Here is a 27,805-nt window from a genome sequence, read left to right as displayed (position 1 = left end):
CCCAACAGACTTCATACTTGCCCCTCTTTCCAAGACTCTTGCATTTACCTCCCTAACAACCCCATCCATAAACAAATTAAACAACCATGGAGACATCACACACCCCTGCCGCAAACCTACATTCACTGAGAACCAATCACTTTCCTCTCTTCCTACACGTACACATGCCTTACATCCTCGATAAAAACTTTTCACTGCTTCTAACAACTTGCCTCCCACACCATATATTCTTAATACCTTCCACAGAGCATCTCTATCAACTCTGTCATATGCCTTCTCCAGATCCATAAATGCTACATACAAATCCATTTGCTTTTCTAAGTATTTCTCACATACATTCTTCAAAGCAAACACCTGATCCACACATCCTCTACCACTTCTGAAACCACATTGCTCTTCCCCAATCTGATGCTCTGTACATGCCTTCACCCTCTCAATCAATACCCTCCCATATAATTTACCAGGAATACTCAACAAACTTATACCTCTGTAATTTGAGCACTCACTCTTATCCCCTTTGCCTTTGTACAATGGCACTATGCACGCATTCCGCCAATCCTCAGGCACCTCACCATGAGTCATACATACATTAAATAACCTTACCAACCAGTCAACAATACAGTCACCCCCTTTTTTTATAAATTCCACTGCAATACCATCCAAACCTGCTGCCTTGCCGGCTTTCATCTTCCGCAAAGCTTTTACTACCTCTTCTCTGTTTACCAAATCATTTTCCCTAACCCTCTCACTTTGCACACCACCTCGACCCAAACACCCTATATCTGCCACTCTGTCATCAGACACATTCAACAAACCTTCAAAATACTCATTCCATCTCCTTCTCACATCACCACTACTTGTTATCACCTCCCCATTTACGCCCTTCACTGAAGTTCCCATTTGCTCCCTTGTCTTACGCACCCTATTTACCTCCTTCCAGAACATCTTTTTATTCTCCCTAAAATTTACTGATAGTCTCTCACCCCAACTCTCATTTGCCCTTTTTTTCACCTCTTGCACCTTTCTCTTGACCTCTTGTCTCTTTCTTTTATACTTCTCCCACTCAATTGCATTTTTTCCCTGCAAAAATCGTCCAAATGCCTCCCTCTTCTCTTTCACTAATACTCTTACTTCTTCATCCCACCACTCACTACCCTTTCTAAACAGCCCACCTCCCACTCTTCTCATGCCACAAGCATCTTTTGCGCAATCCATCACTGATTCCCTAAATACATCCCATTCCTCCCCCACTCCCCTTACTTCCATTGTTCTCACCTTTTTCCATTCTGTACACAGTCTCTCCTGATACTTCCTCACACAGGTCTCCTTCCCAAGCTCACTTACTCTCACCACCTTCTTCACCCCAACATTCACTCTTCTTTTCTGAAAACCCATACTAATCTTCACCTTAGCCTCCACAAGATAATGATCAGACATCCCTCCAGTTGCACCTCTCAGCACATTGACATCCAAAAGTCTCTCTTTCGCACGCCTGTCAATTAACACGTAATCCAATAACGCTCTCTGGCCATCTCTGTAGTATGGTATAAATAACTGGTATTCCGAATTTCATGCTGAGATATACGACACTTTTGGCAACACTGTTACATACCAACTGTTGCCAAGTCGAGACCAAAACAAACCAAGATCTTGCAAGCGACGAGACCTTGTGCAATAACTTTCCACCAGTTGAAGGTAGGTCCTTAATCTCTGACTAAAGTAATGAAAACGGGGATGTGCAATTACTGCTATATGTTAGACCAGGGTATAATCCACGCCATTCGATATGTTACCAGGGAAATTAGAAATGAAGGTAAATACAGTCCGTGCGTATCTTTGGTCCACCCCAACCCATCACGAACGTGATTGCCATAGAGTCCCAGAGGACATTTTCTAAAGATTGCAATTTAGGCCAGTGATTACCAGTACGTAACCACAGGCTTAGCAGTAGCGTTATGCTAGGTTAGGTTGCATATTAGCGGTTGCTCGCTTCACTTATGATTGGTTCTAGGAGGCTCGTAGCACTTTGGCCTTTACCCATAACCCCCATCAGTAACATCTTAACGCACTTTTTTATCGGATGATTGCATTTAACGATGAATTTCTAGTAATATGTAATATGTGAGATTTTAGGTGTAGTGCCTCAAACTCATCAGTTTAAAAGTTTGTCAAGTGGCAGGGCCCTTGAAATGGAGGGTAAATGTGGGCCAAAAACATTAAAAAAGTTTAGAGTGTAGGTAGATAATAAATAACACTTTATCTAGCTCTAGCAATTTAGATAAACGAAGGATGCACATGGCTTCTCACCTGCATACAGGGCTTAGAAATGCCAAATTTTCTCATTTGCCTGCATCTTAACAGAAATATTCAACTGAATCTGAGTTTTGTAGATATGTGAATTTAGATGTCTACATAAACTTAGGAAATTAGTAAATTCTCATAAGATCAGTCCCACACAGGGTTTTAGATTCCTATATCTCTGTAACATTTGAACTTACTGTTTACCCTTCAAACCAAATAAATCATGGTACATTTGAATAGAGTACATGTTTTGAGGAAAATTAAATTTCACTGTAAACAGAACCCACAAGGCTTCTAAAGCATTCAAATAGGCTGGTATCATTATTTTTTTTTATTTGGTGATAGTTTACATTACTTATTTATTATCAATCCCACATTCTTCTCCTTCATAACCTTACCAGGAATTATTGATATGAGAAGAATGGTTTTTAAGAGAGAAAAATGAAACTCCCTTAAACTCAAGTCACTCTTTATAGCGGTAACAATGATTCCGTGATGTTAGAACACATCTCACAATCCTAGAATTGCACATTCATATTGTAAAATTTTGCTAGTTTGTTTTTGACATTTTCCCTAGGTTTTGTTGAGGAAGGCTAGGGCTACATTAAGGTAGGCTAGGATGGCAGGGTCAATATTTTACTGAAACTTCACAATGGCAATAAGGGATGAGCTTTCCAGTGACCTGGTGAACTTAATGCAATTAGAATTGTTCAGTACTTTACTAGTTAGCTCTCTGCTGTTATTATCAAGTGAATTTTTTTTTCCTTACCAGTAGTATAGTGTTTAGAGGTACATCAATATTTAGAGTATATATACCCTTGGGGATAGAGGAGAAAGAATACTACCCACGTATTCCCTACATGGCATAGAAGGTGACTGAAAGAGTTGGAAGTAAAGAGAATCCTCCACTCCTGTTTTCACTCTTCCAAAAGAAGGAACAGAGAGGTGGGCCAGTGAGGATTTAAAAGATGGAAGGATGGAGTGGGGGGATTTTGAGCGATCAGGGCCTGAACATGCAGGTGGGTGGGGGGCGTGCAGGGAATGGAATTAACTGGAACGATGTGTATGCCTGGTCAACGTACTTTCAATGGATTGAACCAGGGGTGTGAAGCGCTGGGGTGAACCATGGAATGTTTTGTGGGCCTGAGTGTGAGAAGGTAACTGTGGTTTCGTGCATTACACATGACAACTAGAGACTGAGTGTGAACTTACGTGGTTTTGTTGTCTTTTCCTGGCGCTACCTTCGCGACACGCGCGGGGGGGTGCCATTTCATGTGTGGCGGGGTGGCGACAAGAATGGAAGAAGGCAGCAAGTATAAATATGTACATTTAATATATGTCTGCGTGTGTATATGTATGTATACTTTGAAATGTATGGGTATGTATATGTGCATGTGTGGGCGTGTATGTATATACATGTCTATGTGGGTGGGTTGGGCCATCCTTTCGTCTGTTTCCTTGCGCTACCATCGCTAACGCGGGAGACAGCGACAAAGTACAATAAATAATATATATATGTATATGTATATATGTGTATATTTTTTTTTTTTTTTTTTACCTCGTCGCTGTCTCCCGCGTTTGCGAGGTAGCGCAAGGAAACAGACGAAAGAAATGGCCCAACCCCCCCCATAACACATGCACATACATACGTCCACACACGCAAATATACATACCTACACAGCTTTCCATGGTTTACCCCAGACGCTTCACATGCCCTTGATTCAATCCACTGACAGCACGTCAACCCCTGTATACCACATCGCTCCAATTCACTCTATTCCTTGCCCTCCTTTCACCCTCCTGCATGTTCAGGCCCCGATCACACAAAATCCTTTTCACTCCATCTTTCCACCTCCAATTTGGTCTCCCTCTTCTCCTCGTTCCCTCCACCTCCGACACATATATCCTCTTGGTCAATCTTTCCTCACTCATTCTATCCATGTGCCCAAACCATTTCAAAACACCCTCTTCTGCTCTCTCAACCACGCTCTTTTTATTTCCACACATCTCTCTTACCCTTACGTTACTTACTCGATCAAACCACCTCACACCACACATTGTCCTCAAACATCTCATTTCCAGCACATCCATCCTCCTGCGCACAACTCTATCCATAGCCCACGCCTCGCAACCATACAACATTGTTGGAACTACTATTCCTTCAAACATACCCATTTTTGCTTTCCGAGATAATGTTCTCGACTTCCACACATTCTTCAAGGCTCCCAGGATTTTCGCCCCCTCCCCCACCCCATGATCCACTTCCGCTTCCATGGTTCCATCCGCTGCCAGATCCACTCCCAGATATCTAAAACACTTCTTCCTCCAGTTTTTCTCCATTCAAACTTACCTCCCAATTGACTTGACCCTCAACCCTACTGTACCTAATAACCTTGCTCTTATTCACATTTACTCTTAACTTTCTTCTTTCACACACTTTACCAAACTCAGTCACCAGCTTCTGCAGTTTCTCACATGAATCAGCCACCAGCGCTGTATCATCAGCGAACAACAACTGACTCACTTCCCAAGCTCTCTCATCCCCAACAGACTTCATACTTGCCCCTCTTTCCAAAACTCTTGCATTCACCTCCCTAACAACCCCATCCATAAACAAATTAAACAACCATGGAGACATCACACACCCCTGCCGCAAACCTACATTCACTGAGAACCAATCACTTTCCTCTCTTCCTACACGTACACATGCCTTACATCCTCGATAAAAACTTTTCACTGCTTCTAACAACTTGCCTCCCACACCATATATTCTTAATACCTTCCACAGAGCATCTCTATCAACTCTATCATATGCCTTCTCCAGATCCATAAATGCTACATACAAATCCATTTGCTTTTCTAAGTACTTCTCACATACATTCTTCAGAGCAAACACCTGATCCACACATCCTCTACCACTTCTGAAACCACACTGCTCTTCCCCAATCTGATGCTCTGTACATGCCTTCACCCTCTCAATCAATACCCTCCCATATAATTTACCAGGAATACTCAACAAACTTATACCTCTGTAATTTGAGCACTCACTCTTATCCCCTTTGCCTTTGTACAATGGCACTATGCACGCATTCCGCCAATCCTCAGGCACCTCACCATGAGTCATACATACATTAAATAACCTTACCAACCAGTCAATAATACAGTCACCCCCTTTTTTAATAAATTCCACTGCAATACCATCCAAACCTGCTGCCTTGCCGGCTTTCATCTTCCGCAAAGCTTTTACCTCTTCTCTGTTTACCAAATCATTTTCCCTAACCCTCTCACTTTGCACACCACCTCGACCAAAGCACCCTATATCTGCCACTCTATCATCAAACACATTCAACAAACCTTCAAAATACTCATTCCATCTCCTTCTCACATCACCACTACTTGTTATCACCTCCCCATTTGCGCCCTTCACTGAAGTTCCCATTTGCTCCCTTGTCTTACGCACTTTATTTACCTCCTTCCAGAACATCTTTTTATTCTTCCTAAAATTTAATGATACTCTCTCACCCCAACTCTCATTTGCCCTCTTTTTCACCTCTTGCACCTTTCTCTTGACCTCCTGTCTCTTTCACATCTCCCACTCAATTGCATTTTTTCCCTGCAAAAATCGTCCAAATGCCTCTCTCTTCTCTTTCACTAATAATCTTACTTCTTTATCCCACCACTCACTACCCTTTCTAATCAACCCACTTCCCACGCTTCTCATGCCACAAGCATCTTTTGCACAATCCATCACTGATTCCCTAAATACATCCCATTCCTCCCCCACTCCCCTTACTTCCATTGTTCTCATCTTTTTCCTTTCTGTAGTCAGTCTCTCCTGGTACTTCCTCACACAAGTCTCCTTCCCAAGCTAACTTACTTTCACCACCTTTCTTCACCCCAACATTCACTCTTCTTTTCTGAAAACCCATACAAATTTTCACCTTAGCCTCCACAAGATAATGATCAGACATCCCTCCAGTTGCACCTCTCAGCACATTAACATCCAAAAGTCTCTCTTTCGCGTGCCTGTCAATTAACATGTAATCCAATAACGCTCTCTGGCCATCTCTCCTACTTACATACATATACTTATGTATATCTCTCTTTTTAAACCAGGTATTCCCAATCACCAGTCCTTTTTCAGCACATAAATCTACAAGCTCTTCACCATTTCCATTTACAACACTGAACACCCCATGTATACCAAGTATTTCCTCAACTGCCACATTACTCACCTTTGCATTCAAATCACCCATCACTATAACCTGGTCTTGTGCATCAAATCCACCAAGACACTCATTCAGCTGCTCCCAAAACACTTGCCTCTCATGATCTTTCTTCTCATGCCCAGGTGCATATGCACCAATAATCACCCATCTCTCTCCATCAATTTTCAGTTTTGCCCATATTAATCGAGAATTTACTTTCTTACATTCTATCACATACTCCCACAACTCCTGTTTCAGGAGTAGTGCTACTCCTTCCCTTGCTCTTGTCCTCTCCCTTACCCCTGACTTTACTCCCAAGACATTCCCAAACCACTCTTCCCCTTTACCCTTGAGCTTCGTTTCACTCAGAGCCAATACATCCAGGTTCCTTTCCTTAAACATACTACCTATCTCTCCTTTTTTCACATCTTGGTTACATCCACACACATTTAGACACCCCAATCTGAGTCTACGAGGAGGATGAGCACTCCCCGCGTGACTCCTTCTGTTTCCCATTTTTAGAAAGTTAAAAAATATATATATTCTTTCTTTTTCTTTCATACTATTCGCCATTTCCCGCCTCAGCGAGGTAGCGTTAAGAACAGAGGACTGGGCCTCTGAGGGAATATCCTCACCCGGCACCCTTCTCTGTTCCTTCCTTTGGGAATGTTCCTCCCACACAAGTCCCATAGGAGGAGAAACCGGTGAAAAATAACTCGCTAGGTGGAGCAGCACATGGAGGCTATCAAACAGCTCGAGTCTCGTGGTGTACTGAGTTTATTTACTTTGCTGAGTAAATATAATCTCTTCCAAACAACAGTGGGATCTTATACATTCAATAAGGTATCTTACAGACTGACATGTCCACAGTGGATTAAATGCTACGGTAAACATGGCAAAATTTTATGCGCCGCTGCACAGCTCGGGTAAACAAACCCATACAATGTCAGTGTCAACATCATTCAAAAACCTGGCGCCAACATCTCCCCACCATAGGAGTACTTTAATAACTCCTATCCTTTCTCTCAACATGATCATATGGCATCAGGATGTATAAATACAAATGTCTCACTAAGAGTCAACTCAACCCTCACCCTGGGAAGCAAATGATACAATAAAACAATAAACAATACCCAAAGGGACTATACTGATCATCAGCCTAAATCTACAATACATCTCAAACCCTCCAATCTCACATATTCAGCCTCTGAGGAGGCTTTACAGTTCGTCCTGTTCTAGACACATAAGTTGACAACGGTATCATGGAGTGAGCCTCATCAGAACCTTGAGCTTATGCTGGGAAGGCATCTGTTGGTGGTAAGGGACTATGAGCTTCATCTGTTGTAGCATCCTCCCCTGCAGATGAAAGCTCCAAGTTATGCAGTTTTTGCACTGGCCTACTAATTACTCCCTTTGCAGTCTTAACTTTGACACTATGAATTATTCCATCCTTCCCAGGGAATAGCTCAACAATCACTCCAAGGGGCCATTGCAAACGAGGAGAATTATCTTCCTGAACCAGCACAACAGATCCCTTCTCCAGTTTACATCTGGGTATGAAACCTGTAATGATAGGGGGTAAATTCAGTAAATAGTCAGACACCCACACACTCCAAAACTTATCAAGTTGTTGATGTCTCAGGCTTTCTTGCTCACATAGGTCCTTATGTGACATTTCAGGAACCTGGCAATCACCTTTAAGCTCTCTATGAAATCCAGCAGTGCATCCAATTAAAAAAATGAGAAGGTGTTAAAGGTCTTACAGAATTAGGATCATCTGTGGCAAAAGTTAAGGGTCTGGAATTTACACATGCCTCAATTTCATGTAAGGTAGTCTCTAGCTCACATCTTGTTAAACATTTTATACCAAGAGTCTTTCTCAGAGCTAATTGTCTTTCTCAGAGCTAATTTAACAGATCTGACTAATCTTTCCCACCAACCTCCCCACCATGGAGCATAGGGTACAACAAACTTCCACTGGGGAGCAAGGGTGCCAAAGAACTGATGCATTTGTTTAGACATACTAATAAAAGTCATGGCATTGTCAGGGTAAATAACTGATGGAAGGCCTCTTCTGGCAGAAAACCTACGAAAGGCAAGTAAGCAGTCATCATAAGACATAGAGTTAGTCAACTCTTAAGTGTACTGCATGGACAACTCCACAAGTGAATAACAAAATGTACAGCTTCTTGCATGGAAAATCAACACAAAACAGTGGTCCAGCATGATCTACACCTGTCACAGTGAAAGAAGGAGCAGAGTTAATTCTTAGTCCTGGGAGAGGAGCTACAGGCTGACGGCAAGCTTGTGAGTGATGTCTACGACAAATCATACACTCTCTACAGACTACCTTAGCAAGCTTTCTTAATCCGACAATTAAGTAACAAGATCTTAGTATTGAAATTAAAGTGGAAACACCAGTGTGTTTCAGAAATACATGTTGGAAACTAACTAACAGCTTGGCAATGTGACCTGCTGGAATAATCATAGGATACTTGCAATCATAACTTAATTCAGCCTGGTCCAGCCGACTCTTGCTTCTCAAAAGACCATTTTCATCCATAAAAGGATTGAATTTCCTAATGTCAGAACTCTTAGGGAGTGACTTTCCAAGCATTAAGGTATAGGTATTGATCTCTTGGATGTACCTTTCTCTCTGAACACAAATTATTAACTTTGTCTTAGCTTGATCTAACTCTGTATGAGACAAGGGCCCAAAACATTTAACAGCATGAGGTTTACAATTGTTCACAAACCTTATTACCCAAGCTACACACTTAATAGCTTTTGTAAAATGACCCCAGCGGGCGTATTCAATCCCTACTGATGGATGCTCGGACACTAAGCATGTCACTGGGCTGTCAGGGAATACCTCCTCTACAATGGGCAGTGCTGCTGGTACCTCATCCTGTTGCATGGGAGTAAAGTGTTCAGAGAGCCAAGCAGGACCATTCAGCCACGAGGTACAGGAAATTAAGTCTTCAGCAAAGGCACCTCTGGAAATAAGGTCTGCTGGATTATCTTTACCAGGAATATGCTTCCACTGAACTGGGGGGATTAAACTCTGAATCTCAGTTACTCTATTCGCTACAAAGGTCTTCCATCTATTAGGATCTCCCTTTATCCATGACAATGCTACTTTAGAATCAGTCCAGCAGTACATGTGTGCATCAATTAAGTGTAGGGAAGTCTTCACAAATACAGATAGCCTAGCACACAGAAGAGCACCCATTAATTCCAACCTCGGCACCGACAATTTCTTGATAAGTGCTACCCTTCCTTTGGCTAGAACTAAGATTACCTTAAATGACCCGTCATTATCAGGAACTCTCAAGTATACACAAGCACCATACCCCTTCTTGGAAGCATCTCCAAAGGCATGCAGTTCTGCATTTTGTAACTTGTTCCATACAAGTTCTGGAAAGTAACAACGATTAATTTGCCATGTGTTAAGAACTTTTATATTCTGAACCCACTTCTGAAACCGGTGTTGCAATTCTGTAGGCAAGATCTCATCCCAAGAAAGTCCAAGTCTCCAAATATCTTGGAACATGATTTTTGCCATCATGATTACTGGGCATAGAAGGCCAAGAGGATCAAATAATTTACTGATGACACTGATAACTGCTCTCTTTGTGGATGCTACCTCAAGATCCTTCAATTCTAAACATTCAAATGAAAAACTATCTCTAGTCAAACACCACTGTAAACCAAGAATCTTTGTCTCTGCATGCTTGCTGGGCTCTAAGTAGTCATTAAATCTGTCTTTTAAGGCATTGCAGTTCGAGCTCCACTTTGAAAGTGTCATACTGGCCTTGGATAGAACTGACCGTGCCTCATCAAACTTAGCAAAGGCTTCCTCTGCACTGTCAGCTCCTGACAACCAGTCATCCACATATAGGTTATCCTTTAGCTCTGCAATAACTTCAGAATCAGGAAAGCTTTTAAGATGATGTTTAACAGTTGCGTTCAACAGAAATGGACTACTTTTATTGCCAAATGGAACTCTAGTAAATCTCATTATCCGAATGTTACCATTATAGTTCCATAGAAATCTATGCACGTCCCTGTCTTCTTTCCTTACGTTAATCTGGAGGAAAGCTTTAGTGCTATCACCAGTTAAGGCAACCTTCCACCTTCTGAACCTCATAAGTACCTCTACCAACTGTGGGTTAAGAGGGGGACCCACCTCAAGACAGTGATTTAATGAGACTCCATTATAGCTCACAGCAGATGCGTCAAAGACTGGTCTTACTTTACTTGTGGTGCTGACTTCCCTGACGACAGGATGATGAGGAAGGTAGAATGTGGGGTATGGGCTGTTCATCTCACCCTCAGGTACCTCTTCAATGATGCCTTCTTGTTCGTAACCCTCAAATACGGCATCATACTCCTCCTAAAGTTTAGGATTGGATTTAGTTTTATGCATCAAACATAACAACCTTTTCCTTGCAAGCCTTTCATTATTTTGGAGGCTACACTTATGCTCTGATTTCCAGGGAAGAGCAACCTCATATCTATCATCCTTAAACTTAACTGTCTCTGAAAAGGATTTTAACACAGGATGGTTGCTAACATCAGGATATACTTCCTTGTTACAAATTCTCACTGACTCTAACTCCCAAAACTTATGTAACTCATTCTCATTGAAATTGTTAATGCATAACATCTGAGACAACTTAACATTTCCCTTGGATGCCGAAGCACAATTCCCAGACAGGGTCCAACCAAACACCGTCTCTTGAGCCACTAGTCCCTCAACCTGCAAATTCTTGTTGGGGATTACAAATTTCCAGTAGGCATCGAGTCCTATCAAAATGTCAACATTTACCTTCCTGTCCCGCTCATACTCATCTGCTAACTGCACAGACTTAAAGGGCAGTAGGGTTTCAGCTGGAACACAAGGATGTAATAATGGAGCACATATTGTGGGCACTTCAGCTGCAAGTAAACACACTACTTCATTATTAACATCCACGAAATTCAGGTCATAAATATTACACTGGGTAGATCTAGAACTCTTACTTCCCCCAAAGGCAGAATAGGACATCTGTTCAGAAGATACCCGTGTAGGCCTAACCTTCCTTACAAATTCACTCGACACATGGGATCGATCTGCCTCAGAGTCGAACAACAAGGTAGCTTCACTGTACTTGCCATGCCTTCCATACACTTTAACTTTTGCTGTTGGCAAGACACAACACCTCTGTTTAAACTGTGAAGAATGAGAAACACCAACTAGATCACCAGGCATAACATTGGTATCTCCCGTTTCCCCTTCACTCTCCTTAGCCAGCTGACTAACAGCCCTGCCCTTAGGTGAAACATTATCCTTTGAGCAGAGAAGGACATTATGGTTGCCTTTACACTTAGAGCACTTTGCCTTGCAACCTCTAGCTACGTGCCCCCTTTTTAAGCACTTAAAACACAGCTCAGCAGACGGATATATTCCAGTCGTTCTGCACATGGAAGTTTGATAGCTGTAAAGCACTTTTCACTGGAATGGGACTTATTACAAAATCCACACCCACGTGAATATGTCTCTGAGACTGTCTGAAGAGCAAATGCAGAACTAGGAGACTTCTTTCTTCTCTCAGACTCCCTCACACTGCGGCTGTCTGTCCCTGCAGCAGTAGTCATGTCCTTAAAGGAGTCTGAGTGTTCACAGCGCTCAATCTCCTTCCTAAGAAAATCCAGCAGCCATGCGAGATCCCTTTCGTGGCCCGATCCTTCCCTCGACCACTCCAAACGGATGTCGCTCGGCAGACGAGACAAAATCACTGGGATGAGGAAGAGGCCAAACTCACTGCCACTTACCCTCGGTGCCTCCAAACTCCTGCTTTGGATCAGGAGGTCATCCTGCAGCTTCCTCAAGGCGGACACATAAGTCGTAGATCCTTGAGGCTTGCACGGCAGGCTCAAGCCAAGAAGAGCTTGAATGTAGGCAAAGATAATCCTCTCTGGCTTCCCATACCGCTCCTTCAACAGATTACAGGCCACAGCATAATTAACTGCAGTAAGTAACAAGCCTTGGATGACAGACTTGGCCTCACCTTCCAATAAGGCCTGCAGATAGGTGAACTTGCTGATGGCTGGTAGAGTAGAGCTGTCTACCATGGCCACGAACAAATCCCAGAATGACTGCCACTGGATTAGTTCACCACTAAACTTCGGCAAGTCGAGCCGTGGAAGGTTCACACTGGCACTAGTAGACACTGTGCTTGCACTTGCAGACTTATCTTCACTACTTCCCGACCCTTCATGGACGTCAGTCTTATCCAGTTTCGCCAACAGTTCGCCAGCCTGCACCCGAACAGCTCTAACACCACTGCGTAAACTATCTGCTTTGTCCAGGTCTACTTCCAACAACTCAGGGTCACTTATTGTCAGTTCATATTCCGCTTGAACTCGGTCCAAGGTGTCTAGACGCTTATCTAAAGCCGCTGTAGCATCTTCCAGCTGCACCCTGGACACAGTTGGCAGTTCAAGCAAAGTCCGCAAAGCCATGGAGGCTCTCATACACCATCCTCGAGCAGCCGCCCGTCCTCTTTCAAGTTGCTCCTTCTCCGCCATCACGAGTAGTCACCACAGCTTGCTCCACGTATACAGAAGTTCAGTTTGCTTGAGCATGTAAAGTCTGCTCCTGGGTCTGGGCACCACTTGTTCCTCCCACACAAGTCCCATAAGAGGAGAAACCGGTGAAAAATAACTCGCGAGGTGGAGCAACACATGGGGGCTATCAAACAGCTCGAGTCTCATGGTGTACTGAGTTTATTTACTTCGCTGAGTAAATATGATCTCTTTCAAACAACAATGGGATCTTATACATTCAATAAGGCATCTTACAGACTGACGTGTCCACAGTGGATTAAATGCTACGGTAAACACGGCAAAAGTTTATGTGCCGCTGCACAGCTCAGGTAAACAAACCCATACGATGTCAGTGTCAACATCATTCAAAAACCTGGTGCCAACAGGGAAAAAATATATATATATATATATATATATATATATATATATATATATATATATATATATATATATATATATATGTATATGCAACACAAACCCCGCCAGGTGGTAGAGTTTCCCGCAGTGTATCAAGACAGACTTCCCCAGAACTTTTTTTAAAGGGGAAGTAAATGTTTATAGTTGTGTTACTGGAGTGATAGTTTTCATACATGGTGTTTTGACAAGAAAATAGTGAAATTGGAGAAAAATGTAGCTTAGACATTGAAGCTTATTGATACAGTGGTTAAATTGATGAGAACTGCTATTGATGTTTGTGTAAATAAATTATACATTTCCTTTTTTCCATAGCCAGAGGTTGAACCATTATGTGACATTCATTTTTTTCATTCATTTCAAGCTAGAAGTTTCAGTTTTCTAAATTGTTTCTTACATTTTTCATATGTATATATATGTATGTCTGTGTGTGTGTATATGTGCGTGTGTATGTGTGTGTATGTGTATATGTATATATATATATATGTATATTATCCCTGGGGATAGGGGTGAAAGAATACTTCCCACGTATTCCTCGCGTGTCGTAGAAAGCGACTAGAGGGGACGGGAGCGGGGGGCCAGAAATCCTCCCCTCCTTGTATTAACTTTCTAAAATGGGAAACAGAAGAAGGAGTCACGCGGGGAGTGCTCATCCTCCTCGAAGGCTCAGAGTGGGGTGCCTAAATGTGTGTGGATGTAACCAAGATGTGAAAAAAGGAGAGATAGGTAGTATGTTTGAGGAAAGGAACCTGGATGTATTGGCTCTGAGTGAAACGAAGCTCAAGGGTAAAGGGGAAGAGTGGTTTGGGAATGTCTGGGGAGTAAAGTCAGGGGTTAGGGAGAGGACAAGAGCAAGGGAAGGAGTAGCACTACTCCTGAAACAGGAGTTGTGGGAGTATGTGAAAGAGTGTAAGAAAGTAAATTCTCGATTAATATGGGTAAAACTGAAAGTTGATGGAGAGAGGTGGGTGATTATTGGTGCATATGCACCTGGGCATGAGAAGAAAGATCATGAGAGGCAAGTGTTTTGGGAGCAGCTGAATGAGTGTGTTAGTGGTTTTGATGCACGAGACCAGGTTATAGTGATGGGTGATTTGAATGCAAAGGTGAGTAATGTGGCAGTTGAGGGAATAATTGGTATACATGGGGTGTTCAGTGTTGTAAATGGAAATGGTGAAGAGCTTGTAGATTTATGTGCTGAAAAAGGACTGATGATTGGGAATACCTGGTTTAAAAAGAGAGATATACATAAGTATACTTATGTAAGTAGGAGAGATGGCCAGAGAGCGTTATTGGATTACGTGTTAATTGACAGGCGTGCGAAAGAGAGACTTTTGGATGTTAATGTGCTGAGAGGTGCAACTGGAGGGATGTCTGATCATTATCTTGTGGAGGCTAATGTGAAGATTTGTATGGGTTTTCAGAAAAGAAGAGTGAATGTTGGGGTGAAGAGGGTGGTGAGAGTAAGTGAGCTTGGGAAGGAGACCTGTGTGAGGAAGTACCAGGAGAGACTGAGTACAGAATGGAAAAAGGTGAGAACAATGGAAGTAAGGGGAGTGGGGGAGGAATGGGATGTATTTAGGGAATCAGTGATGGATTGCGCAAAAGATGCTTGTGGCATGAGAAGAGTGGGAGGTGGGTTGATTAGAAAGGGTAGTGAGTGGTGGGATGAAGAAGTAAGAGTATTAGTGAAAAAGAGAGAGGCATTTGGACGATTTTTGCAGGGAAAAAATGCAATTGAGTGGGAGATGTATAAAAGAAAGAGACAGGAGGTCAAGAGAAAGGTGCAATAGGTGAAAAAAAGGGCAAATGAGAGTTGGGGTGAGAGAGTATCATTAAATTTTAGGGAGAATAAAAAGATGTTCTGGAAGGAGGTAAATAAAGTGCGTAAGACAAGGGAGCAAATGGGAACTTCAGTGAAGGGTGCAAATGGGGAGGTGATAACAAGTAGTGGTGATGTGAGAAGGAGATGGAGTGAGTATTTTGAAGGTTTGTTGAATGTGTTTGATGATAGAGTGGCAGATATAGGGTGTTTTGGTCGAGGTGGTGTGCAAAGTGAGAGGGTTAGGGAAAATGATTTGGTAAACAGAGAAGAGGTAGTGAAAGCTTTGCGGAAGATGAAAGCCGGCAAGGCAGCAGGTATGGATGGTATTGCAGTGGAATTTCTTAAAAAAGGGGGTGACTGTATTGTTGACTGGTTGGTAAGGTTATTTAATGTATGTATGACTCATGGTGAGGTGCCTGAGGATTGGCGGAATGCGTGCATAGTGCCATTGTACAAAGGCAAAGGGGATAAGAGTGAGTGCTCAAATTACAGAGGTATAAGTTTGTTGAGTATTCCTGGTAAATTATATGGGAGGGTATTGATTGAGAGGGTGAAGGCATGTACAGAGCATCAGATTGGGGAAGAGCAGTGTGGTTTCATAAGTGGTAGAGGATATGTGGATCAGGTGTTTGCTTTGAAGAATGTATGTGAGAAATACTTAGAAAAGCAAATGGATTTGTATGTAGCATTTATGGATCTGGAGAAGGCATATGATAGAGTTGATAGAGATGCTCTGTGGAAGGTATTAAGAATATATGGTGTGGGAGGAAAGTTGTTAGAAGCAGTGAAAAGTTTTTATCGAGGATGTAAGGCATGTGTACGTGTAGGAAGAGAGGAAAGTGATTGGTTCTCAGTGAATGTAGGTTTGCGGCAGGGGTGTGTGATGTCTCCATGGTTGTTTAATTTGTTTATGGATGGGGTTGTTAGGGAGGTAAATGCAAGAGTTTTGGAAAGAGGGGCAAGTATGAAGTCTGTTGGGGATGAGAGAGCTTGGGAAGTGAGTCAGTTGTTGTTCGCTGATGATACAGCGCTGGTGGCTGATTCATGTGAGAAACTGCAGAAGCTGGTGACTGAGTTTGGTAAAGTGTGTGGAAGAAGAAAGTTAAGAGTAAATGTGAATAAGAGCAAGGTTATTAGGTACAGTAGGGTTGAGGGTGAAGTCAATTGGGAGGTGAGTTTGAATGGAGAAAAACTGGAGGAAGTGAAGTGTTTTAGATATCTGGGAGTGGATCTGGCAGCGGATGGAACCATGGAAGCGGAAGTGGATCATAGGGTGGGGGAGGGGGCGAAAATTCTGGGGGCCTTGAAGAATGTGTGGAAGTCGAGAACATTATCTCGGAAAGCAAAAATGGGTATGTTTGAAGGAATAGTGGTTCCAACAATGTTGTATGGTTGCGAGGCGTGGGTTATGGATAGAGTTGTGCGCAGGAGGATGGATGTGCTGGAAATGAGATGTTTGAGGACAATGTGTGGTGTGAGGTGGTTTGATCGAGTGAGTAACGTAAGGGTAAGAGAGATGTGTGGAAATAAAAAGAGCGTGGTTGAGAGAGCAGAAGAGGGTGTTTTGAAGTGGTTTGGGCACATGGAGAGAATGAGTGAGGAAAGATTGACCAAGAGGATATATGTGTCGGAGGTGGAAGGAACAAGGAGAAGAGGGAGACCAAATTGGAGGTGGAAAGATGGAGTGAAAAAGATTTTGTGTGATTGGGGCCTGAACATGCAGGAGGGTGAAAGGAGGGCAAGGAATAGAGTGAATTGGAGCGATGTGGTATATCGGGGTTGATGTGCTGTCAGTGGATTGAAGCAGGGCATGTGAAGCGTCTGGGGTAAACCATGGAAAGCTGTGTAGGTATGTATATTTGCGTGTGTGGACGTATGTATATACATGTGTATGGGGGGGGGTTTTCTTTTTCCTTTTAAACTTCGCCATTTCCCGCGTCAGCGAGGTAGCGTTAAGAACAGAGGACTGGGTCTTTTTTGGAATATCCTCACCTGGCCCCCTCTGTTCCTTCTTTTGGAAAATGAAAAAAAAAAAAAAAAAAGAAAAAACGAGAGGGGAGGATTTCCAGCCCCCCGCTCCCTCCCCTTTTTGTCACCTTCTACGACACGCAGGGAATACGTGGGAAGTATTCTTAATCCCCTATCCCCAGGGATAATATATATATATATATATATATATATTTTTTTTTTTATACTTTGTCGCTGTCTCCCGCGTTTGCGAGGTAGCTCAAGGAAACAGACGAAAGAAATGGCCCAACCCACTCCCATACACATGTATATACATACGTCCACACACGCAAATATACATACCTACACAGCTTTCCATGGTTTACCCCAGACGCTTCACATGCCCTGATTCAATCCACTGACAGCACGTCAACCCCGGTATACCACATCGATCCAATTCACTCTATTCTTTGCCCTCCATTCACCCTCCTGCATGTTCAGGCCCCGATCACACAAAATCTTTTTCACTCCATCTTTCCACCTCCAATTTGGTCTCCCACTTCTCGTTCCCTCCACCTCTGACACATATATCCTCTTGGTCAATCTTTCCTCACTCATTCTCTCCATGTGCCCAAACCATTTCAAAACACCCTCTTTTGCTCTCCCAACCACGCTCTTTTTATTTCCACACATCTCTCTTACCCTTACATTACTTACTCGATCAAACCACCTCACACCACACATTGTCCTCAAACATCTCATTTCCAGCACATCCATCCTCCTGCGCACAACTCTATCCATAGCCCACGCCTCGCAACCATACAACATTGTTGGAACCACTATTCCTTCAAACATACCCATTTTTACATTCCGAGATAATGTTCTCGACTTCCACACATTCTTCAAGGCTCCCAGGATTTTCGCCCCCTCCCCCGTCCTATGATCCACTTCCGCTTCCATGGTTCCATCCGCTGCCAGATCCACTCCCAGATATCTAAAACACTTTACTTCCTCCATTTTTTCTCCATTCAAACTTACCTCCCAATTGACTTGACCCTCAACCCTACTGTACCTAATAACCTTGCTCTTATTCACATTTACTCTTAACTTTCTTCTTTCACACACTTTACCAAACTCAGTCACCAGCTTCTGCAGTTTCTCACATGAATCAGCCACCAGCGCTGTATCATCAGTGAACAACAACTGACTCACTTCCCAAGCTCTCTCATCCCCAACAGACTTCATACTTGCCCCTCTTTCCAAAACTTTTGCGTTCACCTCCCTAACAACCCCATCCATAAACAAATTAAACAACCATGGAGACATCACAAACCCCTGCCGCAAACCTACATTCACTGAGAACCAATCATATATATATATATCCCTGGGGATAGGGGATTAAGAATACTTCCCACGTATTCCCTGCGTGTCGTAGAAGGCGACTAAAAGGGGAGGGAGCGGGGGGCTGGAAATCCTCCCCTCTCGTTTTTTTTTTTTTTTTTTTTTTAATTTTCCAAAAGAAGGAACAGAGGGGGCCAGGTGAGGATATTCCAAAAAAGGCCCAGTCCTCTGTTCTTAACGCTACCTCGCCAACGCGGGAAATGGCAAATAGTTTAAAAGAAAAAGAAATATATATATATATATATATATATATATATATATATATATATATATATATATATATATACATACATACGAAAATTGTAAGAAATAATTTAGAAAACTGAAACTTCTAGCTTGAAATGAAATGAAAAATGAATGTCACATAATGGTTCAACCTCTGGCTATGGAAAAGGGAAATGTATAATTTATTTACACAATCGTCAATAGTAGTTTTCATCAATTTAACCACTGTATCATACTGCTTGGTCCTCTTCTCTTATCATGGAACTGGAATGTTGGCTTATGATGTTTCTCAATTGTCTTCATTACAGAAAGTACAACCATATCTTGGATACACGAGGGTAGGTAGTTGGTCATCCGCCATAATAAAGCCTTGACAGACCAAAAGTTTATCTGGACCTCAACTTTTCCAGTACATTCATGAAAAACGCCTTTTTGCTTTCCATCTCTATCACTTTGAAAAATGCTCCCTTTGTTCACATTTCAATGAAAGAATAAGCTTCAATGTCTAAGCTACATTCTTTTCCAATTTCACTATTTTCCTGTCAGCACCATGTATGAAAACTATCACTCCAGTAACACAACTGTAAACATTTACTTCCCCTTTAAAAAAGTTCTGGGGAAGTCTGTCTCGATACACTGCGGGTCACTCTACCACCGGGCGAGGTTTGTGTTGCAATGGTTCTTAATTCACAAAAGTAGTAGCATCACTGGTGGGCGGAAGAACATTCTTGCAACCAAAGCGAGGATCACAGTCCGTGCAAGTACTTGTACCACCACGTCCAAGTATGTTCACCCGAAGCGGTTCCGTGCACTGTTCCTACTGACGACTGGCTGAAGCTCAAGGGTAAAGGGGAAGAGTGGTTTGGGAATGTCTTGGGAGTAAAGTCAGGGGTTAGTGAGAGGACAAGAGCAAGGGAAGGAGTAGCAGTACTCCTGAAACAGGAGTTGTGGGAGTATGTGATAGAATGTAAGAAAGTAAATTCTCGATTAATATGGGTAAAACTGAAAGTTGATGGAGAAAGATGGGTGATTATTGGTGCATATGCACCTGGGCATGAGAAGAAAGATCATGAGAGGCAAGTGTTTTGGGAGCAGCTGAATGAGTGTGTTAGTGGTTTTGATGCACGCGACCGGGGTATAGTGATGGGTGATTTGAATGCAAAGGTGAGTAATGTGGCAGTTGAGGGAATAATTGGTATACATGGGGTGTTCAGTGTTGTAAATGGAAATGGTGAAGAGCTTGTAGATTTATGTGCTGAAAAAGGACTGGTGATTGGGAATACCTGGTTTAAAAAGGGAGATATACATAAGTATACGTATGTAAGTAGGAGAGATGGCCAGAGAGCATTACTGGATTACGTGTTAATTGACAGGCGTGCGAAAGAGAGACTTTTGGATGTTAATGTGCTGAGAGGTGCAACTGGAGGGATGTCTGATCATTATCTTGTGGAGGCTAAGGTGAAGATTTGTATGGGTTTTCAGAAAAGAAGAGTGAATGTTGGAGTGAAGAGGGTGGTGAGAGTAAGTGAGTTTGGGAAGGAGACTTGTGTGAGGAAGTACCAGGAGAGACTGAGTACAGAATGGAAAAAGGTGAGAACAATGGAAGTAAGGGGAGTGGGGGAGGAATGGGATGTATTTAGGGAATCAGTGATGGATTGCACAAAAAATGCTTGTGGCATGAGAAGAGTGGGAGGTGGGTTGATTAGAAAGGGTAGTGAGTGGTGGGATGAAGAAGTAAGATTATTAGTGAAAGAGAAGAGAGAGGCATTTGGTCGATTTTTGCAGGGAAAAAATGCAATTGAGTGGGAGATGTATAAAAGAAAGAGACAGGTCAAGAGAAAGGTGCAAGAGGTGAAAAAAAGGGCAAATGAGAGTTGGGGTGAGAGAGTATCATTAAATTTTAGGGAGAATAAAAAGATGTTCTGAAAGGAGGTAAATAAAGTGCGTAAGACAAGGGAGCAAATGGGAACTTCAGTGAAGGGCGCTAATGGGGAGGTGATAACAAATAGTGGTGATGTGAGAAGGAGATGGAGTGAGTATATTGAAGGTTTGTTGAATATGTTTGATGATAGAGTGGCAGATATAGGGTGTTTTGGTCGAGGTGGTGTGCAAAGTGAGAGGGTTAGGGAAAATGATTTGGTAAACAGAGAAGAGGTAGTAAAAGCTTTGTGGAAGATGAAAGCCGGCAAGGCAGCAGGTTTGGATGGTATTGCAGTGGAATCTATTAAAAAAGGGGTTGACTGTATTGTTGACTGGTTGGTAAGGTTATTTAATGTATGTATGACTCATGGTGAGGTGCCTGAGGATTGGCAGAATGCGTGCATAGTGCCATTGTACAAAGGCAAAGGGGATAAGAGTGAGTTCTCAAATTACAGAGGTATAACATTGTTGAGTATTCCTGGTAAATTATTTATTTTTATTATACTTTGTCGCTGTCTCCCGCGTTTGCGAGGTAGCGCAAGGAAACAGACGAAAGAAATAGCCCAACCCCCCCATGCACATGTATATACATACGTCCACACACGCAAATATACATACCTACACAGCTTTCCATGGTTTACCCCAGACGCTTCACATGCCTTGATTCAATCCACTGACAGCACGTCAACCCCGGTATACCACATTGCTCCAATTCACTCTATTCCTTGCCCTCCTTTCACCCTCCTGCATGTTCAGGCCCCGATCACACAAAATCTTTTTCACTCCATCTTTCCACCTCCAATTTGGTCTCCCTCTTCTCCTCGTTCCCTCCACCTCCGACACATATATCCTCTTGGTCAATCTTTCCTCACTCATTCTCTCCATGTGCCCAAACCACTTCAAAACCCTCTTCTGCTCTCTCAACCACGCTCTTTTTATTTCCACACATCTCTCTTACCCTTACGTTACTCACTCGATCAAACCACCTCACACCACACATTGTCCTCAAACATCTCATTTCCAGCACATCCATCCTCCTGCGCACAACTCTATCCATAGCCCACGCCTCGCAACCATACAACATTGTTGGAACCACTATTCCTTCAAACATACCCATTTTTGCTTTCCGAGATAATGTTCTCGACTTCCACACATTCTTCAAGGCCCCCAGAATTTTCGCCCCCTCCCCCACCCAATGGTCCACTTCCGCTTCCATGGTTCCATCCGCTGCCAGATCCACTCCCAGATATCTAAAATACTTCACTTCCTCCAGTTTTTCTCCATTCAAACTCACCTCCCAATTGACTTGACCCTCAACCCTACTGTACCTAATAACCTTGCTCTTATTCACATTTACTCTTAACTTTCTTCTTCCACACACTTTACCAAACTCAGTCACCAGCTTCTGCAGTTTCTCACATGAATCAGCCACCAGCGCTGTATCATCAGCGAACAACAACTGACTCACTTCCCAAGCTCTCTCATCCCCAACAGACTTCATACTTGCCCCTCTTTCCAAAACTCTTGCATTTACCTCCCTAACAACCCCATCCATAAACAAATTAAACAACCATGGAGACATCACACACCCCTGCCGCAAACCTACATTCACTGAGAACCAATCACTTTCCTCTCTTCCTACACGTACACATGCCTTACATCCTCGATAAAAACTTTTCACTGCTTCTAACAACTTTCCTCCCACACCATATATTCTTAATACCTTCCACAGAGCATCTCTATCAACTCTATCATATGCCTTCTCCAGATCCATAAATGCTACATACAAATCCATTTGCTTTTCTAAGTATTTCTCACATACATTCTTCAAAGCAAACACCTGATCCACACATCCTCTACCACTTCTGAAACCACAGTGCTCTTCCCCAATCTGATGCTCTGTACATGCCTTCACCCTCTCAATCAATACCCTCCCATATAATTTACCAGGAATACTCAACAAACTTATACCTCTGTAATTTAAGCACTCACTCTTATCCCCTTTGCCTTTGTACAATGGCACTATGCATGCATTCCGCCAATCCTCAGGCACCTCACCATGAGTCATACATACATTAAATAACCTTACCAACCAGTCAACAATACAGTCACCCCCTTTTTTAATAAATTCCACTGCAATACCATCCAAACCTGCTGCCTTGCCGGCTTTCATCTTCCGCAAAGCTTTCACTACCTCTTCTCTGTTTACCAAATCATTTTCCCTAACCCTCTCACTTTGCACACCACCTCGACCAAAACACCCTATATCTGCCACTCTATCATCAAACACATTCAACAAACCTTCAAAATACTCACTCCATCTCCTTCTCACTTCACCACTACTTGTTATCACCTCCCCATTTGCGCCCTTCACTGAAGCTCCCATTTGCTCCCTTGTCTTACGCACTTTATTTACCTCCTTCCAGAAGATCTTTTTATTCTCCCTAAAATTTAATGATACTCTCTCACCCCAACTCTCATTTGCCCTTTTTTTCACCTCTTGCACCTTTCTCTTGACCTCCTGTCTCTTTCTTTTATACATCTCCCACTCAACTGCATTTTTTCCCTGCAAAAATCGTCCAAATGCCTCTCTCTTCTCTTTCACTAATACTCTTACTTCTTCATCCCACCACTCACTACCCTTTCTAATCAACCCACCTCCCACTCTTCTCATGCCACAAGCATCTTTTGCGCAATCCATCACTGATTCCCTAAATACATCCCATTCCTCCCCCACTCCCCTTACTTCCATTGTTCTCACCTTTTTCCATTCTGTACTCAGTCTCTCCTGGTACTTCCTCACACAGGTCTCCTTCCGAAGCTCACTTACTCTCACCACCCTCTTCACCCCAACATTCACTCTTCTTTTCTGAAAACCCATACAAATCTTCACCTTAGCCTCTACAAGATAATGATCAGACATCCCTCCAGTTGCACCTCTCAGCACATTAACATCCAAAAGTCTCTCTTTCGCACGCCTGTCAATTAACACGTAATCCAATAACGCTCTCTGGCCATCTCTCCTACTTACATAAGTATACTTATGTATATCTCGCTTTTTAAACCAGGTATTCCCAATCATCAGTCCTTTTTCAGCGCATAAATCTACAAGCTCTTCACCATTTCCATTTACAACACTGAACACCCCATGTATACCAATTATTCCCTCAACTGCCACATTACTCACCTTTGCATTCAAATCACCCATCACTATAACCCGGTCTCGTGCATCAAAACCACTAACACACTCATTCAGCTGCTCCCAAAACACTTGCCTCTCATGATCTTTATTCTCATGCCCAGGTGCATATGCACCAATAATCACCCACCTCTCTCCATCAACTTTCAGTTTTACCCATATTAATTGAGAATTTACTTTCTTACACTCTATCACATACTCCCACAACTCCTGTTTCAGGAGTATTGCTACTCCTTCCCTTGCTCTTGTCCTCTCACTAACCCCTGACTTTACTCCCCAGACATTCCCAAACCACTCTTCCCTTTACCCTTGAGCTTCGTTTCACTCAGAGCCAAAACATCCAGGTTCCTTTACTCAAACATACTACCTATCTCTCTTTTTTTCACATCTTGGTTACATCCACACACATTTAGGCACCCCACTCTGAGCCTTCGAGGAGGATGAGCACTCCCCGCGTGACTCCTTCTTCTGTTTCCCATTTTAGAAAGTTAATACAAGGAGGGGAGGATTTCTGGCCCCCCGCTCCCGTCCCCTCTAGTCGCTTTCTACGACACGCGAGGAATACGTGGGAAGTATTCTTTCACCCCTATCCCCAGGGATAATATACATATATATATACATTTACACATACACACACATACACATACATACGCACATATACACACACACACACATACATATATATTCGTATGAAAAATGTAAGAAACAATTTAGAAAACTGAAACTTCTAGCTTGAAATGAATGAAAAAAGTGAATGTCACATAATGGTTCAACCTCTGGCTATGGAAAAAAGGAAATGTATAATTTATTTACACAAACGTCAATAGCAGTTCTCATCATTTTAACCACTGTATCAATAAGCTTCAATGTCAAAGCTACATTTTTCTCCAATTTCACTATTTTCTTGTCAAAACACCATGTATGAAAACTATCACTCCAGTAACACAACTATAAACATTTACTTCCCCTTTAAAAAAAGTTCTGGGGAAGTCTGTCTCGATACACTTCGGGAAACTCTACCACCTGGCGGGGTTTGTGTTGCAATGGTTCCCGATTCACAAACGTAGTAGCATCATTTCAAAACTTGTTGCTTGTTCACTAGACTTCCTTGGAAAGAGATAAGGTCGCTGGAGAACCATACCTATGTTATGCATATCATGTCCCACATTCTAAAAGTTACATTAATACAGCCTTGAAAATTTCAGACAATTCCCTTCCAATATAAATTATTTGGGAGGGTATTGATTGAGAGGGTGAAGGCATGTACAGAGCATCAGATTGGGGAAGAGCAGTTTGGTTTCAGAAGTGGTAGAAGATGTGTGGATCAGGTGTTTGCTTTGAAGAATGTATGTGAGAAATACTTAGAAAAGCAAATGGATTTGTATGTAGCATTTATGGATCTGGAGAAGGCATATGATAGAGTTGATAGAGATGCTCTGTGGAAGGTATTAAGAATATATGGTGTGGGAGGCAAATTGTTAGAAGCAGTGAAAAGTTTTTATCGAGGATGTAAGGCATGTGTACGTGTAGGAAGAGAGGAAAGTGATTGGTTCTCAGTGAATGTAGGTTTGCGGCAGGGGTGTGTGATGTCTCCATGGTTGTTTAATTTGTTTATGGATGGGGTTGTTAGGGAGGTGAATGCAAGAGTTTTGGAAAGAGGGGCAAGTATGAAGTCTGTTGTGGATGAGAGAGCTTGGGAAGTGAGTCAGTTGTTGTTCACTGATGATACAGCACTGGTGGCTGATTCATGTGAGAAACTGCAGAAGCTGGTGACTGAGTTTGGTAAAGTGTGTGAAAGAAGAAAGTTAAGAGTAAATGTGAGTAAGAGCAAGGTTATTCGGTACAGTAGGGTTGAGGGTCAACCCTACTGTCAATTGGGAGGTAAGTTTGAGTGGAGAAAAACTGGAGGAAGTAAAGTGTTTTAGATATCTGGGAGTGGATCTGGCAGCGGATGGAACCATGGAAGCGGAAGTGAATCATAGGGTGGGGGAGGGGGCGAAAATTCTGGGAGCCTTGAAGAATGTGTGGAAGTCGAGAACATTATCTCGGAAAGCAAAAATGGGTATGTTTGAAGGAATAGTGGTTCCAACAATGTTGTATGGTTGCGAGGCGTGGGCTATGGATAGAGTTGTGCGCAGGAGGATGGATGTGCTATAAATGAGATGTTTGAGGACAATGTGTGGTGTGAGGTGGTTTGATCGAGTAAGTAACGTAAGGGTAAGAGAGATGTGTGGAAATAAAAAGAGCGTGGTTGAGAGAGCAGAAGAGGGTGTTTTGAAATGGTTTGGGCGCATGGAGAGAATGAGTGAGGAAAGATTGACCACGAGGATATATGTGTCGGAGGTGGATGGAACAAGAAGTGGGAGACCAAATTGGAGGTGGAAAGATGGAGTGAAAAAGATTTTGTGTGATCGGGGCCTGAACATGCAGGAGGGTGAAAGGAGGGCAAGGAATAGAGTGAATTGGATCGATGTGGTATACCGGGGTTGACGTGCTGTCAGTGGGTTGAATCGGGGCATGTGAAGCGTCTGGGGTAAACCATGGAAAGCTGTGTAGGTATGTATATTTGTGTGTGTGGACGTATGTATATACATGTGTATGGGGGTGGGTTGGGCCATTTCTTTCGTCTGTTTCCTTGTGGTACCTCGTAAACGCGGGAGACAGCAAAAAAAAAAATAAAATAAAATAAAAAAAAAATATATATATATATATATATATATATCCCTGGGGATAGGGGAGAAAGAATACTTCCCACGTATTCCCTGCGTGTCGTAGAAGGCGACTAAAAGGGAAGGGAGCGGGTGGCTGGAAATCCTCCCCTCTCATTTTTTTTTTTTTTTAATTTTCCAAAAGAAGGAACAGAGAAGGGGGCCAAGTGAGGATAATCCCTCAAAGGCCCAGTCCTCTGTTCTTAACGCTACCTCCCTAATGCGGGAAATGGCGAATAGTATGAAACAAAGAAAAAATATATATATATATATATATTTTTTTTTTTTTACTTTGTCGCTGTCTCCCGCGTTTGCGAGGTAGCGCAAGGAAACAGACGAAAGAAATGGCCCAACCCCCCCATACACATGTATATACATACGTCCACACACGCAAATATACATACCTACACAGCTTTCCATGGTTTACCCCAGACGCTTCACATGCCTTGATTCAATCCACTGACAGCACGTCAACCCCGGTATACCACATCGCTCCAATTCACTCTATTCCTTGCCCTCCTTTCACCCTCCTGCATGTTCAGGCCCCGATCACACAAAATCTTTTTCACTCCATCTTTCCACCTCCAATTTGGTCTCCCTCTTCTCCTCGTTCCCTCCACCTCCGACACATATATCCTCTTGGTCAATCTTTCCTCACTCATTCTCTCCATGTGCCCAAACCACTTCAAAACACCCTCTTCTGCTCTCTCAACCACGCTCTTTTTATTTCCACACATCTCTCTTACCCTTACGTTACTCACTCGATCAAACCACCTCACACCACACATTGTCCTCAAACATCTCATTTCCAGCACATCCATCCTCCTGCGCACAACTCTATCCATAGCGCACACCTCGCAACCATACAACATTGTTGGAACCACTATTCCTTCAAACATACCCATTTTTGCTTTCCGAGATAATGTTCTCGACTTCCACACATTCTTCAAGGCTCCCAGAATTTTCGCCCCCTCCCCCACCCTATGATCCACTTCCGCTTCCATGGTTCCATCCGCTGCCAGATCCACTCCCAGATATCTAAAACACTTCACTTCCTCCAGTTTTT

The 27,805-nt window shown here is 42.7% G+C and overlaps 1 protein-coding gene across 1 annotated transcript in view; it reads left to right on the top strand.

Annotated features, from left to right (window-relative positions):
* Positions 1-1,569: 1,569 nt before the first annotated feature.
* Pyroxd1 (pyridine nucleotide-disulfide oxidoreductase domain 1) overlaps positions 1,570-27,805 on the top strand; it is a 140,585-nt gene continuing 114,349 nt past the window's right edge. The window contains exon 1 of the mRNA XM_071659568.1: positions 1,570-1,695. The gene's annotated coding sequence lies outside the window, so the exon portion shown is untranslated. The remainder of the gene's footprint in view (positions 1,696-27,805) is intronic.

The sequence above is a fragment of the Panulirus ornatus genome, chromosome 68, assembly GCF_036320965.1.
Source record: "Panulirus ornatus isolate Po-2019 chromosome 68, ASM3632096v1, whole genome shotgun sequence".
NCBI classification, from domain to species: domain Eukaryota; kingdom Metazoa; phylum Arthropoda; class Malacostraca; order Decapoda; family Palinuridae; genus Panulirus; species Panulirus ornatus.
This window is presented reverse-complemented; position numbering and strand designations above follow the sequence as displayed.